The sequence below is a fragment of the Miscanthus floridulus genome, chromosome 7 (genome assembly GCF_019320115.1).
Source record: "Miscanthus floridulus cultivar M001 chromosome 7, ASM1932011v1, whole genome shotgun sequence".
Taxonomy (NCBI): domain Eukaryota; kingdom Viridiplantae; phylum Streptophyta; class Magnoliopsida; order Poales; family Poaceae; genus Miscanthus; species Miscanthus floridulus.
The window spans coordinates 42,893,143-42,911,830 of record NC_089586.1 but is presented as its reverse complement, the minus strand read 5'-3'; the positions used below and the strand labels follow the sequence as shown (position 1 = coordinate 42,911,830).

The 18,688-nt window shown below is 39.8% G+C and overlaps 1 pseudogene; it reads left to right on the top strand.

The window, feature by feature from the left end:
* The first annotated feature begins 624 nt into the window (after positions 1–624).
* Positions 625–3,519, top strand: LOC136463110 (uncharacterized; annotated as a pseudogene).
* The last annotated feature ends 15,169 nt before the right edge of the window (positions 3,520–18,688 follow it).

Genomic DNA, 18,688 nt, shown 5'->3' with positions numbered 1-18,688 from the left:
AAAAGGGATGAAATAGAGATGCATTTATGCCGCAATGGTTTCCAGTTGGGGTATGAGAGATGGACTAGGCATGGGGAGTCTGATGTAAATGATCAAGCAGACAATGAATATGTAGGTAGCTCAATAGGATGAGTGAAATGCAATTTTATGCTATTGGAGTCGAAGGTGTCCGTCAGAGTGAGGAGCCAACTCAAGCAGCAAAGGAGTTATATGAGCTGCTAGAGGAAGTAGATAAACCACTACATGACAAGACGACTCACTCCCGCCTATCCATTGTAGCACGACTTATGATCATAAAAACACAATATAATCTTTCTGAAGCCAGTTACAATGAAATAATGAATCTTTTACATGAAGTTATTGGAGATCAGGCTGCCAACAATGTCCCTAAAAACTTTTATAGGTCTAAGAAGTTTGTGCATAGCCTAGGAATGCCTTATGTGAAGATTGATGCATGCCCCAATGGATGCATGATATATTACAAAACTAACAAAGATAAAGAAAGTTGCTCTATTTGTGGTGAATCTCGGTATGAGGAGCCAACTAGAGGAAAGAAATCTAGGAAAGTACCAAAAAAAAGTTTTACGTTACCTTCCAATTACTCAAAGGCTACAACGCCTGTACATGTCACAGAACACGGCAAAGCACATGGGATATCATGCACAACCCCACAACAATGATAATGTTATGGCTCACCCTTCAGATGGAGAGGCTTGGATGGAATTTAACAAGTTGTATCCAAATTTTGCCAAAGAGGTTAGGAACGTGCGTCTTGGTTTGGTAACTGATGGTTTTACACCTTTTAGTGCTCATGCCGCCCCATACTCTTGTTGGCCTGTCTTTGTTGTTCCATATAACCACCCTCCTAAAATGTGCACTAGAAAGAGCAACATCATACTTGCACTCGTTATTCCTGGTCGTGAACACCCGGGGAAGAACTTCAACGTATACATGGAACCACTAGTTGATGAGCTCTTGGATTTATGGGAAAAAGGTTATCTTACTTACGACTGTTATAGAAAGGAAAACTTCACCATGAAGGCAATTGTGTTGTGGACCATTCATGATTTTCCTAGATATGGCTTAGTAGCATGCTGGAGCACACATGGAAAGCTAGCTTGTCCAATTTGTGGGTCTGACATTAAGACATTTAATTTGAAGCATGGGCACAAACCTTGCTGGTTTGATTGTCATAGGATATTTCTTCCAGCTAGCCATGCATTCCGCAAAAGTGTGAAGTGTTTTCGAAAGAAAACTAGAATTACAGATCCTCCACCAAAGCACCTAACTGGTGCTGAGATATTGGAACAGTTAAATAATCTAACTCTTGATAGCAAAGGTAACAATAAATATAAAGGGTTTGGAAATCACACAATTGGACATATATTAGTTGTTTGTGGCGATTGCAATACTGGAAAAAGTTGCTTCTCCGACATAACATTGATCTCATGCACAATGAGAAAAATGTTGTAGAGGCACTATTAGGCACAACTCTAGATATCTCAGAGAAAACTAAGGACAATATTAAAGCACGTCTTGACATGGCTATGCTTTGTGATCGCCCAACTTTTGATTTGATTAAGAAGCCCAATGGCACATGGACAAAACTAAGGGGAAATATTGTGTTAGTTAGGATGATAGATTGGTTATCTTCAAGTGGTTCAAGCAACTAAAGTTCCCAGATCGCTTTGCTGCTAATTTAAGTAAATCTATAAAGTTGGATAAGCAGAAATTTATTGGTATAAAAAGCCATGACTTACACATAGTCATCGAGTGCCTACTGCCAATTGCACTTAGGGGTTTCATCCCTGAGAAGGAATGGAAGGATATATCAGAACTGTGTTTTTTTTTATCGACAAATATGTGCCAAAGAAATTGATCGAGAGAGAATGCGTGAACTTGAGAAGGAGATTCCAGTTCTTCTATGCAAGCTAGAGAAAATGTTCCCACCAGGGTTCTTTAATGTAATGCAACATCTAATTGTGCATCTTCCATATGAGGCAAGGGTTGGCGGACCTGTGGCATTTCGCTGGATGTACCAACATGAGAGGTAATTATTATTTTTTGTAAATAAGTTAGTTCAGCTCGATTCAAATTTTTTTGTTATTATATCACTAAACATTGTAGTAATATTTTGCTAGGTACATGCATGACCTAGGCCTGAAAGTGCAGAACAAAGCTAGAGTTGAGGGTTCTATTGTAGAGGATGAGATTGTGAAAGAGATAACTGACTTTTTTTCTGGATATTTTGCTGACCATGTTCATACTAGATGGAAAAAGGTTGATAGATACAACAGTAGGGGAACACACAACAAGAATGATGGCTGCACTTTAGATGCTTTCCAATATCAAGGCACCCTTCATGGTAGGGGCGTGCCTCGTGACCTCTCAGAACAAGAATTGAATGCAGCGAGGCTGTATATTTTGACCAATTGCTCTGTTGTTGATCGTTATCAAGAGTAAACGATGCAAATAACAATTTTTAACTGTTCTAGCAGAGGTTCTATAACTTGTATATATTTGTAGGGCATTTATGGAACAGAAGCGTGCTAATAACCCCAGGTTGTCAGTGGAGGTCCTTGACAAAATGATGATAGATGAATTTGTGGATTGGTTTAAGAAAACTGTAAGGACATATTACCTTAGCCGTATTTCATGAACACATGTATATATATATTCTAACAGACTTATTTATTTTTATAGTGTAGAAAGGATACCGATGCAGATGAAGACTTGTGGAATTTAGCCAATGGATGCAAATATAGAGTACTATCATATAGCTCATATGATGTTAATGGCTATAGGTTCAGGTCAGAGCGATATGAAAACTCCCGTGCAAAGCTAACCATAGTGAACACAGGGGTTTGTTTGACATCATTCACCTCAGATGATCAACAACTTGACTATTATGGTGTAGTCGAGGACATTATCAAACTTTCTTTTAATGCTGGTAGAAAAATTGAAATGGTTCTCTTACAGTGCCACTGGTTTGATCCAATTTCTGGTATTAGATCTAAACCAAAATTAGGTTTGGTGGACGTCAAGCCATCTTCAAGGCTGGTGAATTTTGAACCCTTTGCCATGGCTCACCAAGCCACACTAGTATACTACTTGCAGTACCCATCTCTAAGGCGTGATTTGTGTGATTGGTCTATTGTTTACAAGATCCAACCAAGGACCTTAACCAACCTTGACACAGTAGATGCACATGAACCACCTATTACAGATGTATTTTTCCAAGAAGATGAGCTGCAGGGAAGCTTCTCCATTGATGTTGATGGCTTGTTTGATGATGTAACCGTGTCTTTAGAGGCCTTAGATGATGTCCTTGATCCCCAAGATATTGAAACTATAGCAAAGAAAAATAGCACTGAGGATCCATTGGATGACATTTCTTATCATGGGAGTAGTAGTGACGAAGAGCAACAAATAGTTGAAGAAAATAGCAACTTGGAAGACATTGATGAGGATGAGGAAACCACGGATGATTCCTTAGAATTTGATTATGATGATTATTGAATCCTTATTTTTAATATGTACATTAGTATCTTATTATTTAGCTTTCATATTGAACTAGAAATATGTCTTCCCAATCTGAAATATTGTGCATCCTTGTTTGACTGATGATTTACTACACTTATTTTACTTGTGTATCCCCTAATTTTATTGGTGCCTACTCGTTCTGTTTAATAAATATTTTATGCAACATACTTATTGCCATGTATGAAGCAGGATGAGTGGCTACTTGAAGCATAGACATGTGTCATCATCAAGGTCAGTGCGTTCCACATCAGCTGCTGCAAGAGAAAATAATGGATTGGCTTCAGCAAGTCAGCAAGCTATTGAGAAAAAAAATACTCGATCAAGGACCGATAGCGGTGAAAGACTTCTAGAAAGAGAAAGACCCACGATCAAGGCTGTTGGAGAGTAAGTAACATTGTAGCTACTTTAATTTCTATAATTAGGTGTCCATATTATATCTATCGCTTGTGTATTAACATAGACTATTGTCTTAGTATTTTGTGTTCAAGTGTTCATTGTTCAAATTAATTTTTAGCAAGTACAGTTTGTCCATGATAGAGAACAATGTCATGTCATTAGTGCACTAGCTTGCTTGTAGATAGTTGGATGCACCAGCATATTTATTTAAAGAGCTTGCAAAGACTAAATAAAGAATATTGTATTTTTAACTTTGCACATTTCTGTAAGGTTGGAGTTTTCAGTACTGACCGGTTCCACGATATTTTTCTTACTTTAATATTTCACTTATGTATTTTATATCTTTTATCCCTATATGATGATGTTGTTTGATTTAATATAAAATTATCAGGCACTAGGAAGTGCATCCTTATCAAAGTTCTTGCAAACCCCCAATAGTAATTGGTGCTCTAGTTCACGAGATGTACCCTGATTTTGTTGATACAATAAATGGGATGAAGCCAGTGCTAACATGGGAAGATTTCAAGAAGACTACCATAGCTGGGGTATCAACTGATAAGAGAGTATTGGAAGAGTTCTGGGTATGTGCTACATGTGCATAATAACTACAGCTTACTAACTAGCTTTGCTATTGTTTGAAAGTTATCTCAACTGCAACTTACTATAAATAATATGGCAGTGATGTTTCAAGTGTCTTCTAGAAGATAGAGCTGAGGCCAATGCTGTCTTGGAGTTAAAATTTAAAAACATGGTGCCTAAGATATTGAGTGAAGAGAAGCGGGCTATCACAAATAAACTATATAAGGATGGTAATGTGCCCCAAGGAGATGTAGATGAATATGGAAATCGTTGGCCAACAAAAGAAGCACTTATATATGTTAAACCAAGAGACTTTACAACCAATGAAGGTTGGGCTTTGCTATGTGAGCACTGGAGTACATCAAAATTTAGAAAGTCACCCTTAAAGGCAAAGCAAATTCGCCTAGCTCCAGATAATAATGTATGTCATCGCAGTGGCTCAAGAAGCTTACTAGCAACACGCCAATGGCTGGTAAGAACCCAAACCAAAAAGTTGTGACTTCATAAACTACTGATGTACAATATTCAATACATGTCAAAGCATACTTACACTTTAATTGCAGGCACTAAAAACTGGCGTTGACCCTGGAATTGGTGGCGCTTGGTTGCATAATCATGAATTGAATCCAGGGACAAATGATGGTAGGTTGTGCAACCAAAATGCTGCTGATAAATGGGTAAGTGTTGGATTATTTAGCTGATAGCTCTTGTAGTTGTCTTGTTACTGATCCTCAGGTTTTCTATGTTTTTTTGGAAAAGGCACAATATGAGGAAGGAATGGAAAAAATGTATGTCACGAATTAGAAAATTGAGCATCCTGAATTAGATGCAAGTGTCATTTATGAGTGTGCAGGTAGAATGCCACATGGTAAGCTAGGAATTGGTGATGGAGCAATTAGTATTGCTGAGAAGGAAGCAATCAAGACAAGGAAAAGAAGTGCACAACCATATGTTTATGCTAAAGAGAAGCGACTTGAAAGGGAAAATCTGTTGTTGCGAAAAGAATATAGCAACCTTGAATTTTATTTTTCCCACCTCAATTCATTGCAAAACTGACCTTCAAAGTATAAACTAATATATGCATGACATGCAGCCTACTTCTGAATCTGAGGTTACATTCGCTAGAGAGCATGAGAAAATTGTTCCTAATGCATCTGATCATGTAAGTATTAAGTGTGTTCCAAACGTATCCGTGCCATACCTGAAATTATTGCAAAATCTATCTTATATATATTCAAGCTGGTTCATATGCTTATAAAAATAATTTTATAACTTCTGTAGGATAACATTGGTGGAGCAGACTATAGTGGTGAGGAAAATATTGGTGGAGCAGACTATAGTGGTGAGGAAAATGAAGATGACATCTATGATTATAATGATGAAGGATACATTCCCAAGATGATGGCCAAAATTACGAGAACAATGGTGAAGACTTTTTCGATGATGATGCTTCCTGGTGATGAGAAGAGATTATATGCAACATATGCAGTGTGGCACTTTTAAGTAGTTTTTCTTATGCCTTGTGAACGGCAGAGCAGTATCTTAGTCAAGTATTTTAATTTGAACATTAATTTATGTAATGTTGAAGAATGTTCTTAGAAACTTTCAGAATGTCTAGACCGTACCTTTCAATATTAAAGAGCTGGTTATGAAATGTCATGAATTGTGAATGTTCAACATTTGTAATTGATCTTCCTGGTTACATATATTAATTATTTACGGCTATAAAAAATATCCCAAGCAATATCGGATGATGGATTATAATAAAACAGCGTCATCTCTATATTGCCGATGGTTTAATAGTTTTAGCGGTGGGAAACCAAAACCTTCACATATATATTCTACCAAGAGTATTTAATTCTAGATGGTTAATAAACACCGTTGCTAATATGTTTCCCCGATGGGTTAAAAACTGTCATGCAACAAATCCCTGACCGGATATGTTTCCCGATGGGTTTCAAAAAACTATCAAGCAACAAATCTCCAACTGGATATGTTTCCCAATGGGTTTAAAAAACTATTAAGCAACAAATCCCCAACCGGGAAACCCTCGGCAATTCATGTCGGACCAAAGGCCGAATGACGTGTTTACCAACTAATTGTTGAGCGTCAACCGTCAGAAAAATACAGTCAGCCATACAATAACTGACTACCAGTCGGTAAAAGTGGGAATGCCCGACCATGGATGCCCAACAGGATTTTCCCGACGGCATACGCTTGGCAATTGTACTTCCTAACGGTACAAATTAATGGCCGGCGGTTTAATAACCGTCGGCCATTCTTGCTTGTGGCAGAACCGACCAATTTATAAGAACACAAGTACAATGGCAGCCCGCAAGCTGTCGTACTGTCATACTTGAGCCCATATAAACCCAGTAGTCTATCGAGTACCACGACGGTCTCGATAAATGATCCACAACAACCAAGATCATACATGATTCAACATACATGTCACATATTACATAAAGTTCATAGATACATTTCCATCATCAGAGTATCAAACAAAGTTATTACAAACCAAGTTTGATAGATAATAGCGGAAGCAAATTAAGTTTGATAGTAGCATTTGTCAACATAGTTTAATGCAGTGCCAACATACGATCACAGTCCACAAAAGCATGTAGAGGGATTAATAAAGAAGCCTGCCCCAGACTTACTCCTTATCCACAGCGGGATAAAAGCAACTCTTGCAATACACATGATAAACTGTGCCATCTGCAACAATGGAAATAAAACCCTGAGTACGAGAAGGTACTCAGCTAGATTTACCCGTCATAAACCAGAAATAAATTGACTCCAAGGATTATGCAAGGCTGTATAAGTAGAGGTAGCTTGACAACATTTGCATAAAAAGCGATTAACTTAGTTATACAATTATAATTCCATTATCAAGTTATTTATAACTATCCATCTCTAAATTAGCAACGATCATGTGCCAAACATGTGGTATATCATTTTAAGAGCATGCAATAGTAACCATAGCAGGTATAGTAATTCCATGTTTATCCAAACCATCATATTCCATAATACAATTACTACAATGTTGGGGCTAGCTAAGTTTCTCACTATCCGGGAGAGACGGCGATTCGAATTGATTTCAACCAGCTGGGAATTTATTCCTAAAACAAACCCAGGTAGACCAGATTAACGGTCACCTTTGGTACAACTCAAGTCCACATGTCGCGGGTTCGCCCAGCGCCGCACAATCAGGGACAACCAACTGCCAAGACGTTCAGGACTATCCTGCCCTTGGGCTCATGTGATGAGGACATGACACCCATGCATATGACCATGTTTGACACATGGTATGGAGGGGTAGGAGGCCAGCAAGGGTGTCCAAGTCAAGAAGGAGGTCCGAGGCTAATTCGGTTCGAGTCCCCGAGGTGGAGGCCCAAAGCAACTCAAGTTCGAGTCTATCTCGGCCTCTAGGACCAGTCTACCTTAAACTGGTCACCCAGGACGCATCCGGACTCCGTTTTCAACAATCCACATATGGTTGGAAAGCTAATTTGATAAGGAAGATAATCCAAGTGGTTTCACATCAAAATACCTTCGAAATCAACGGAAATCATCAAAACAAGTCAGCATCTAGAATCTACCAGGGTGCTACGACACCGTCTTTTGGTCCGTTGGACCGTGTATCGTGTTTGGGCCCATTAGGGGGCACGTCTAGGGGGTGATGCCCAAGACTCTATAAATAGTAGTCATCGCTCTCCTTAGGGTTTAGGTTTTGTTTAGCTCTTGATTTCCTCATGAAACAGTCGTCGTTTTGCTGCAACTGTCGCCGCCAAGGCCGCTTGCTGTGAACCAGGGCCCTAGTTCTTGATCTTGTTCGCCTGTGGCGATTAGTCCTTTCGAATAAAGACTTTAACTTTTTCTTGTTTTCATAAGCCTCATATTTATTTGCAATTTCAGATTGTGTTCATCCCGTTCTTGCTTGTGTTCTCGATTCGCTTGCAGGAAAGCCTTCTCGGCGAGGTCAATCATGTTCGCGTGGTTGATAACCAATGGAGCAGTGGTGTAATGGTTGCGGAGGTCTGAATCAGTGTTGGTTCGAAGCCTAGATCATGAACGTCAAGTCTCCAGCAATCGACGCTATCGTACCTATCGAAAGATTGGGCCTAGTCTACATCAAGTGGTATCAGAGACCTTGTTGCCCGTTAGGTATAACTTTGTTTTCCCCTTTAGATTGTTACTGTTTTTGCATTACCTATAGTCCACAAAAAGCCAAAAAAATATACATCATCACATATTCCCTGTCCTATAGCCTCATTGTGCCGTGCAATTTTGTCTCTATTTCGCGTTGTTGAGTTTGTGCCCTAAGCCAAGTTCTCGTTGCTGGTTTTAGATCGTTTTTAGTCCAGTTTATGTTTTTCCCTTTGTTTTTCATCATAATCCGTGAACACCTCCAAGTCTTGTTGAGTTTCCTTTGTATTCATCAAACCCTAGTCCACGCCATCTTATTAGTTACACTTGTCTTCACTGTTTCCATCAAATCCTTGCTACCGTGACCAATTTTGCGCGCATTGTTCCTGTTTTGTCCTCTAATTCGGAGTGTGTTCGTAAAACTGGTCTAGTTTTCGCATACGAACTCGGATTTTGACATTCCATATATCAAAATTGATCAAAAAAATTTTTGGATCCGTCCATCCCCTTTGTTGTCGGGGTCGGAGATTTTTATTTTGATCAAAAAGTGGCCACAAGATCCTCTTTCCATGGTCACAAGGTTTTTGTTGATTTTGAGCATGTCTTCTAAAATTTCCACAGGCCACGTCTTTCACTTGTTTAAGCTCATATTTTCTGTGGTTACTTCTTTTGTGCTCCTAAGTGAAGAAAAAATATCAAAAAAATAAAAAAAAAAGTTAAAGAATCCCAAAAAAACAACGACTGCCTAAAAATAGAGAAAAACGAGAGGGGCAAAAGTAGAACAATATCTAGGGGAGCACATAGAGAGCGCCTTTTGAGCTGTGTTTGCATGTGCTGATTTCTGTCTTGTTCCTAACCATATTCCTGCTGTTCACATCACTTGATACATCTAGTACTTGGAACATGAGTAGGCCATCAACTAAGACAAGTACTTGGGATACTTATTCAGCTTTGCTATTCAGTTGCGAATTTTGTTATTCCTTGCTACTATATTATGCCTGTCCAAGCTCCACTTTCTTCTAACCAAGTACAGGTTCGCCTTGCAACTGTTACACTCAAGCTACAACGGTATCACAGTCACCGACCGATTGCACCTCCTGTTGCTTTGGTAAGAACACTTGTAAGACCATGGTAAGACGCTTGAGAGTTGAGTGTCTTGTTTTTCCTTATCCATAACCTAAGTAGTTGATAGGGATAATACTTGTGTGTTGTCTTTTGCTGTCTTCTAACAATGATAGGTTGTTCGTATCCACCGACTTATGATGGTATAGGTGCTGATGAGTATATGGAGTGGGAAATTGTCATCGATAACATTTTTGCTACTCGCTTTATGTGTCCAAGGAGGAAGGTAAAAATGCAACTAGTGTTTTACGATATTCTGCTTTATCTTGGTGGAAGTCTTTAGATCTTTCTGATAAACCTCAAACTTGAAATGATATGAAACTTCTTATGCGAGAAACATTTGTTAATCCACCTCCTGTTTTGACTTCATATGATGAGGTGTACCATTTTGAGGAAGAGTCTGTTGTTATTCCTCTTGCTATGACTAACCTTCTGCAGGATAATGTACATAAGCGAGAGGATGACATGGAAGAAAATGAGGAGCTCACAACCTTACATGCAAATTCAGAACCATCACTTCACAATGCACCTATTACTCCTACTGAAAACACAGGTAATGCCCATGGTGCTACACTCATAGAAGGTGAGAATTGTTTTAATGTACTAAATTCTTCCACACACCATGATATCATAGAGCAATTGTTAGTGGAACCCTCTCTTGATTTATCTTTGTCCCATGATAATTTGCTTGATGTTCCTTGTGATAAAGATGAATTGGTTGATAATGCTTCAGTTTTACATATTTTGGAACCAACCACTTGCGCTAAAAATAAACATGTTATTCATATTGCTACTAAAACTAATAAGCTCAAACTGTTGTCTTCTTTACATACTTTAGGTTATATTGAATTTGATGTTTTGTGTAACCTAGATTGTTTGGAGGAGAGCCTATTTAAATATGTCGATTTGCCTTGGTTTTCTAAACATACATATCATGTTGTTGGCAAATATAACAACAAGGGACAATATATGATACATCGAGTATACATTCGTAGTAATATTAATTCTCCTTTTGTTGTACAAGATTATGATCGTTTAGAGGTCAGCCATAATAATACAAACATTTTCACATGTTCCTCAAAGAAACAAGTTCACTTCCAAGAAGGGGAGCATTGTTGGTTGCTACCTATGTCTGCTAAATCATCTATTCCTGCATTGTCTTTGGTTAGTTCTAATCTTTTGCAGGATAGTGTTGACATACATCATGTGCGTTCGGATCATGGAGTCTACATGCTTGCTGAATTTTTTATGCGAGATGACATGCTACAAACTTGGAAACAGGGTCATGTTCCTTCTCACAATTATTTTAGTTCCCTTTGTTTTTGCAACCCCGTTCTCCTTTATGTTGTGCAGGATCAGTTTCAAGCACAATCGACGCCGAGGATGGCTTTTTGTCAAGAAGGGGAGGATGATTGTAACACCTCGGGTGTTTAAAATACTAAAACCTGACAAATCATCATATGCATTGCAAAGCATTTGGAATTTGGTGAAAACTTTGAGATGCATACACTAAAACGAGTTTATATTCATGTGGTATGTGTTGAATTGTATTTTTTGACTTAAATTTAAAGTTTGTTTGGATTTTTGAATTTTTGGAGAAAACCCCGATTTTCAGCATTTAAATCCTACCCTGAAAATCCATTTCAAAATCTAAGCATATTTTGGGGTTGATCCCAAAAGCAAAAGTGTAGAGCTTGGCAAGTTAAGCAAAGTTTATTTTTGGAGTTTTTCAAGTTGTTTAGAAAAATTTTGAGTAATTCAAAAAGGCGTAATTCGTTAAATATCCCCTATTTGAATTTAAAAGATCATTTCAAAATCTAGACCGATTTAGAAGATAGTTATAAAAGAAAAGTTGTAGAACTTTTGATTTTGAACAACTTTTGTTTTTGGAGATTTTTGAGTTGTTATGAAAATTTGAGAGTAATTTGTGAATTTTGGCGAATGGCAATTCTGTAATTTGGATGAACAGTGTCCACCGCCGAAGCTACATGGCCGGCGATCTTCGGTTTGCTTCCAGGCGTGGTCGTGGCCGTCTTTGGCATCGCGCTGGCGCGGTGAAGGCCACAGCGTAGTTTCCTTGTGCTTCTGAGCCGTGTTATTTGAACCAAGGCGTCGTCGTCGTCGTTTTTCTTCTTCCTCTGTTTTTCCCGTCACCACCGCCGCAGCTCTGTCGAGCTCTCGCCGTCGACTTAGCGCCGTTGCCATCTCGGCAAAGCGTGCTCTAGCTCCGCCGTATCCTTGCGCATCCAGTCAACCCACCAATTCAGCTAGTCTAAGTCAGGAACTCGAGTTGCACCGTCTTCTTCCTCGCTGCCGGCAACTCCTCCGCCGAGCGCGATTCGCCGCGGCCAGAGCTCCACGGTGCATCTTCGTCCCTGGTTTTGGCTGATTCTGTTTCGTCTCGATACTGTGGTGCTTACTCCATAGTTGGTTGTTTATTTTGACCACTGCAGTCGCCGGTACACCATCGCCGACGACGTTTTGCTCTGCCGTGATCACCGTGATCATCGTCACGCCTCTCCGTTGCTTCTCCGACCTCGCTCCTTGCTTCAATACGTTCGGGGTGAGCTGCTGGTGCTTCCTGAGCCATCCGTTTAAGCTTTACAGGTCTCCCATCGCCGGCGTAGTGCAGCAGCGCCGTCGTGGCTGCCATGGTCGACGTAGTGCTTGGTTCAGTCCGTAATTGGTCGCGTTAGTGCCATAAATCGATGCGCCTAGACTTGGTGATCATTTTGGTACGTTGGTCGTCGCCGGTGATCTCACCGTCGGCGAGAAATCGCCGGTCAGAGCCGTCGCTGCCATGGTCAACGTCGGAGGTTGAAGATGACATGTGGGACCCGGGTGTCAGTGACTCAACATTCTAAGTGGATTTTCTATTTTTCAGAATTAAATGAATAGTGCTGTAATTTGTTATTTTTGTGTAGAATTATTTAGAGCTCCAAAAAATATGAAAATTTTTGTGTGAATTCTCTATGATGTATATTATATAACAAAAATTTGAAATATTGATTTCCAGTATTTTTGGGGTATGATAAAAATTGCTCAATTAATTAATAAATGACTTTCCATGATTTTTCTAGGCTTATTTACTTGTCCAAAAATTATGAAATTTGTTTTGCCACTTAGTTATCATGTAATGAACATTTACTAAAATTTTGAGCTCAATTAGAATAAGTTGATTTATTTCATAATTTTAATTAAATAATTAATTCATAAAAGCAAATGGTAACCTTTAGTGATTTAGGTTTTGTTTGTAATTTTGGATTGAGTGATGACCTTGGCTCATTAGTTGATAATGATCCTTGGCAAGTGATGTATGTGTTACAAAAAAGATTTAGTCTGTTTGACTTGCAACTATACCACGAAGGAAAGTTGTATTCAAATTTTTAATTTTTGTATCCATCATCGAGCATCATGTTTCGTAATTCCGCATCATGTTAAACATGGCATTGTTATTACGTGTAGTGAACGAAGGTGAACACGCGGTAGTTAATCAAGTTGTTGAGGAGGTTAATCCGTCTGTTGAGGTCGGATCGAATACTTGTGAAACGACGCAGGAGCCGGACTTTTCCGTCAACGAAGGCAAGCCCCGGATGCATACAACCCTACCTTGTGTTTTACAAATTAATTTTGCTTTTGCTTTCTGTTACTGCATTAAGTGATTAGGAGTTAAGTAAGAGCCTAATTGGTGCATTACCATCCTTGTTATTCCATATTTACCATATTACCAGTTTTTAAACTCGTATATGCCTAGTTTTGCTTAGCTATGCATAGAACGATAAAAGTCGGGTGATTACCTGCCACCTGCAAGTTTTAAATGGAACATCGGTTAATTATGTTAGCATGTGATATGGGAATGTGGAGTAATAAATCTAGACCGGGCGGACTCGGTGTGTGTGAGCCACAAGACATGGAGGTCTTGTGAGCGGGTTCTTTCCGCCTGTGTCGATTAAGGCACGTCCGTTGTTGAATTGCATGAGGTGAGAATTTGTAGTACTAACCACATACTCTGGTAAGCCTGAACTTGGCGATTCTATTACGAGAATGGCTACTCGCGCACTGGGAGTGGAGAGATGGCGGGAATAGCGTGTACCCACGTGGCCATGGGCTGGAATGGTGGAGTACTGTGTTCTCGGGTGGCGCGGACCCGTTCTTATTTTAGAGGATCTGAGGGTAGGTTGGTATATGTAGGTCAGGGACCTACATATGTCGTGTGGTCTGGAATCCCCAGCTGGGTTTAATCGGTTCGAATCGTCGTTGCTCCTCGGTTATGGAGACTCAACTCACTGTTCATCATCGTAGTATTAATAACTAGAACTTGAGAATGGGTGATGAAGGTGTTGGATATGAAGTTTCATGATCTCATTACGGATCGTGTCATCTTTGTATATGATTTTATGAAGTTTAAATTGTTGAAATAAAGAACTTTGTTAAAAGAGCTTTTACGCGAAATAACTTCGATTATTGCTAAAACCATACCTTGAATCCCTGAACCTGCATTCCTGAGTTCTATCAGTTTTATTTCGGTTAAGTCTTGTTGAGTACTTTTGTACTCAGGGTTCGTTGACCCTTGTTGCAGGTGAGCCTCATGAGCAGATCTGTTTTGGATCATGCTGCATGACAGTTGTACCTTGTGATGACATTGAGAAGTAAATGTGTGGCCCTTGGGCAGGGCAATCTCCTTATGTGTTTTGTATTATATTATAATGCCACTCCACTATTTCGTTTTGTAATAAACATCGAACCTAGTTGCGAGGTTTGAAACTACTGTTTTGTAAATTATGTTATTGTAAGACTTCCGCTGTTTTTACTCTGGTTTTGATATTTGAATAAATGTTGTAATACTGCAATGACTCTGTAATGTGATCCTGCTCGGAAATCGTGGATGATTCGGGGTTCCCCGAGGACACCCGACAGTCTTTTTAAGTTATTGGAAACATATGCATAAATGTCAAAGGTCGTCGGACAGTGACATGTGCATGTGGGCCCTATAACTTAGGAGGTTCTGCCACAGAATGGTATCAGAGCGATCGTTACAAGGTTTTTGTTGTATTATTTTACAAAAACTTCAAAAGGATTTGGATGACTAAATTTAACTTGATAATTTGGTCCAAATTGCTTCTGACTTATCTTGTTTCTTTCTCACCATTCCTTATTTGATTAAAAGGGTCTTGTGTGGTGGAGTAGTAATCTTACTATGCCCTATATAAAAATAAATGTTGTTTATGTGCATTATAAACTTTGATGTTTTGTTCGTAAGAACGATTCATGCATCATTATTAATTCACTCGTTACTTCCTTCACCTCTTAGTCTGGAGTTGAGTAGTGAGACTGGTTTGAGTAATGTAATCCATCATAGCTGCTCTTTAGACTTTGATCAAATGGTCTTACTTGGATTAAATTGGTTTCCTACAGTATGGCTCGTGCCAAGATGACGCCCCGTAAGTCCACTGGACCCAAAGGAGTTCCTCATCACCAACTTGCCTCTAGAAACGATGGTGCTAGCAGTAGCAGTTCTAGGCCTGATCCCCAAACAGAGATACAGAGGATTACTGCAGAATTAGCACAAGCTACTAGAGATAGGGCTTTGGATGCTATACAGTTAGGAGAATTACAGGATCAATTGAGGCGTCTCACCACCGCACACAGGAACTGTGAAAGCATGTTAGTTCGTATGGTGGAGGGACGAAATGAGGCTTGGCATAGGGAAAATGTAGCTAGAGCTAGAACTCATGAGCTAGAATTCTATGTAGAAGATTTAGAAGAACATAATACCTATCTACATGAGGAAGTTCATAGGCTTAGCAATCTACTAAACCCGAATCATGAGCCTCAAGCTGATGCCATGGACCCCGGTGTCATCCTTGCCGATGATAACGAATTGGAAGAGGAAGAAGAAGAAGATCCTGAAGAATTAGTAATGATCAATGAAAGTGATGATGAAGGCGGTAATAATTCTGGAATGGATACCGAGCCTGAAGTTTGAAGTAATCACGGAAAAGAGTAGAGTTGTATAATAGTTAGTTATAGTTAAGTTATGTATCTTGTTTTGGTACTTACAGGTTCTGGTGTTTATAGTAGTAAACCCTATGTAATGTGTCTGGAGTAAGCTTTTGTGCAATTCAATAAAGGCTTGTGAATAAAGTTTGGTTTGTTATGAGCAGATGCGTCATACGCGGGGATCGCATATTCCTGGTACTTCACAAGATGATGATGATATCCCTAACCCGCCACCGATGCCGACCAATCTGGCTGATGCTATCGCTGCATTAGTCAATGTGACTGTGGAAAATTCTCGTTTGCTTCATGAGATGGCTCAAAGTAATCAGAATCAGATGCATGGAAACCGTGGCCGCAATTATAATAGAAATGAGGCTACCTATGTGGATTTCACAGATACAAAACCCCCGGTGTTCACCAAGGCAGATGAACCACTGGAGGCTGATGACTGGCTTAGGACCATGGAGCAGAAATTTGATCTTATTCACTGCACAGAGTTTCAGAAACCGGTGTTTGCTGCCCAGCAACTTAGAGGTGCAGCTGGTGCTTGGTATGCAAATCTGATGGCCATGCAACCCGCAGGCATTCCGTTAACTTGGATAGAATTTCGCACTGCTTTCAGAGCCCATTATATCCCGGAAGGAGTGATGGCTATGAAGCTGGATGAATTCCTTGCTTTGAAGCAAGGAGATCAAACCGTAATGCAGTATGTGGGAAGATTTAATCATCTGTCGCAGTATGCATCTGAACATGTCAATGCGGATGCCAAGAAAAAGAAATGGTTCACGAGAGGTCTGAATACCAAACTACAGACAATGATGACAGCCTGTACGAATATCACTTATCATGAGGCAGTAAATATTGCAATTGCTTTAGAGGCAAAGTATCGGCAGCATAAGGAGCTCAAGAAGAAAAAGAATGTGTCGTCTGGACCTTTTGGTGGAAACCAGAAGAGGCAGAGAGTGATTTATCATCCCGTAAACCATTATCGTCCTCCTTATCGTCCACCGCAGTTCCAAGCCGGGCAACAGTCAAATGTCCGTCCTGCTATAACCTATCCGAACTCACAGTCAACCAATGCTTCTGGTGGCAATGCTCCAACATCCCAGGGTCACAACTATCCGTGTTACAATTGTGGAAGGACTGGTCATTTCTCCAGGGATTGTCCATATCCTAGGCAGGCTAATCAAAATTATCAGAAGGCCCCTGCCAATCAACAACAAGGTCAAGCACCAAACAAGAACCACAATCAGAATGCTCAGAAGGGCAAAGATGAGAGGAAGACAGGAAGGGTTTTCTATATTCAAGCCGGGGAAATTCCTGAAGGAGAGCCAGTGATGATGGGTATGTTTCCTGTCGCCAATCACCCTGCAGTTATACTTTTTGATTCTGGCGCATCGCATTCATTCATCAATAGAACATTTGTCATGAAGTATGAAATTTCAAATGGGGCAACAAAGGAAAGTTTCTTTATACAGTCGCCTGGGGGACGTCTGTGTACTAAGGAAATGGTATACCAGGTACCCGTAAACCTGGGTGGGCATATTTTTCCCACTACCATGATTATCCTTAAGGATCAGGATATAGATGTAATCTTGGGAATGAATTGGATGTATCAGCATAAGGCTGTTATAGATGTTTTGAATAGGACCTTAAGAGTAAGTTTGCCTGATAGTAATTCTCAACTTCTCATCCAACTTCCAACCCTAAGAAGATCAGTGGGCAAGATTTGTGCGACTGCTGTCAAAGAGATTAGAAATATTTCGGTAGTGTGTGAATTTCTGGATGTGTTTCCTGAAGATTTACCCGGTCTACCACCCGATAGGGATGTACAGTTCAATATAGAGTTACAACCTGGAACAGCTCCGATTTCTCGGAGAGCTTATAGGATGCCACCTAAGGAATTGGCCGAGTTGAAGACTCAGTTACAAGAATTGATTGAGAAAGGGTTTATCCAACCTAGTTCTTCACCTTGGGGATGTCCGGCAATTTTTGTGAAAAAGAAAGATGGGACCCTGAGGTTATGTGTTGACTATCGTCCGTTGAATGAAGTGACCATCAAAAATAAGTATCCATTACCTCGGATAGATCTGCTTTTTGATCAACTGGCCGGAGCCAAAGTTTTCTCCAAGATAGATTTGAGATCAGGGTATCACCAAATTAAGATAAAGCCTGAAGATATTCCCAAAACGGCATTTACCACAAGATACGGATTATATGAATACTTGGTGATGTCTTTTGGTTTGACAAATGCTCCCGCTCATTTCATGTATCTGATGAACTCAGTATTCATGCCTGAGCTAGACAAGTTTGTAGTGGTGTTTATTGATGACATTCTAGTGTATTCCAAGAATAAGGAAGAACATGCGGAACATCTCAGAATTGTTCTGACCCGCTTGAGAGAACATCAACTATATGCCAAGTTCAGCAAGTGTGATTTTTGGCTTAAGGAAGTGCAATTTCTTGGACATGTCTTGTCAGCTAAAGGAGTTGCAGTTGATCCCGGCAAAGTGAGGGATGTGCTTGATTGGAAACCGCCAACCACAGTTCATCAAGTTCGGAGTTTTCTTGGATTGGCGGGGTATTACCGTCGGTTTATTCCAGAATTCTCTAAAGCATCAAAACCTATAACTGAATTGTTGAAGAACCAAGTCAAGTTTGTCTAGTCATCAGATTGTGAAGAGGCTTTCCAGACTTTAAAAAGGTTGTTGACTACTGCACCAGTGTTAGCTCAACCTGATATCGAGAAGCCGTTTGATGTTTATTGTGATGCTTCAGGTATTGGTATTGGATGTGTGTTGATGCAAGAAGGCCGAGTCATTGCCTATGCATCTAGGCAACTTAAGCAACATGAAGAACACTATCCGACCCATGACTTGGAGTTAGCAGCTGTGGTTCATGC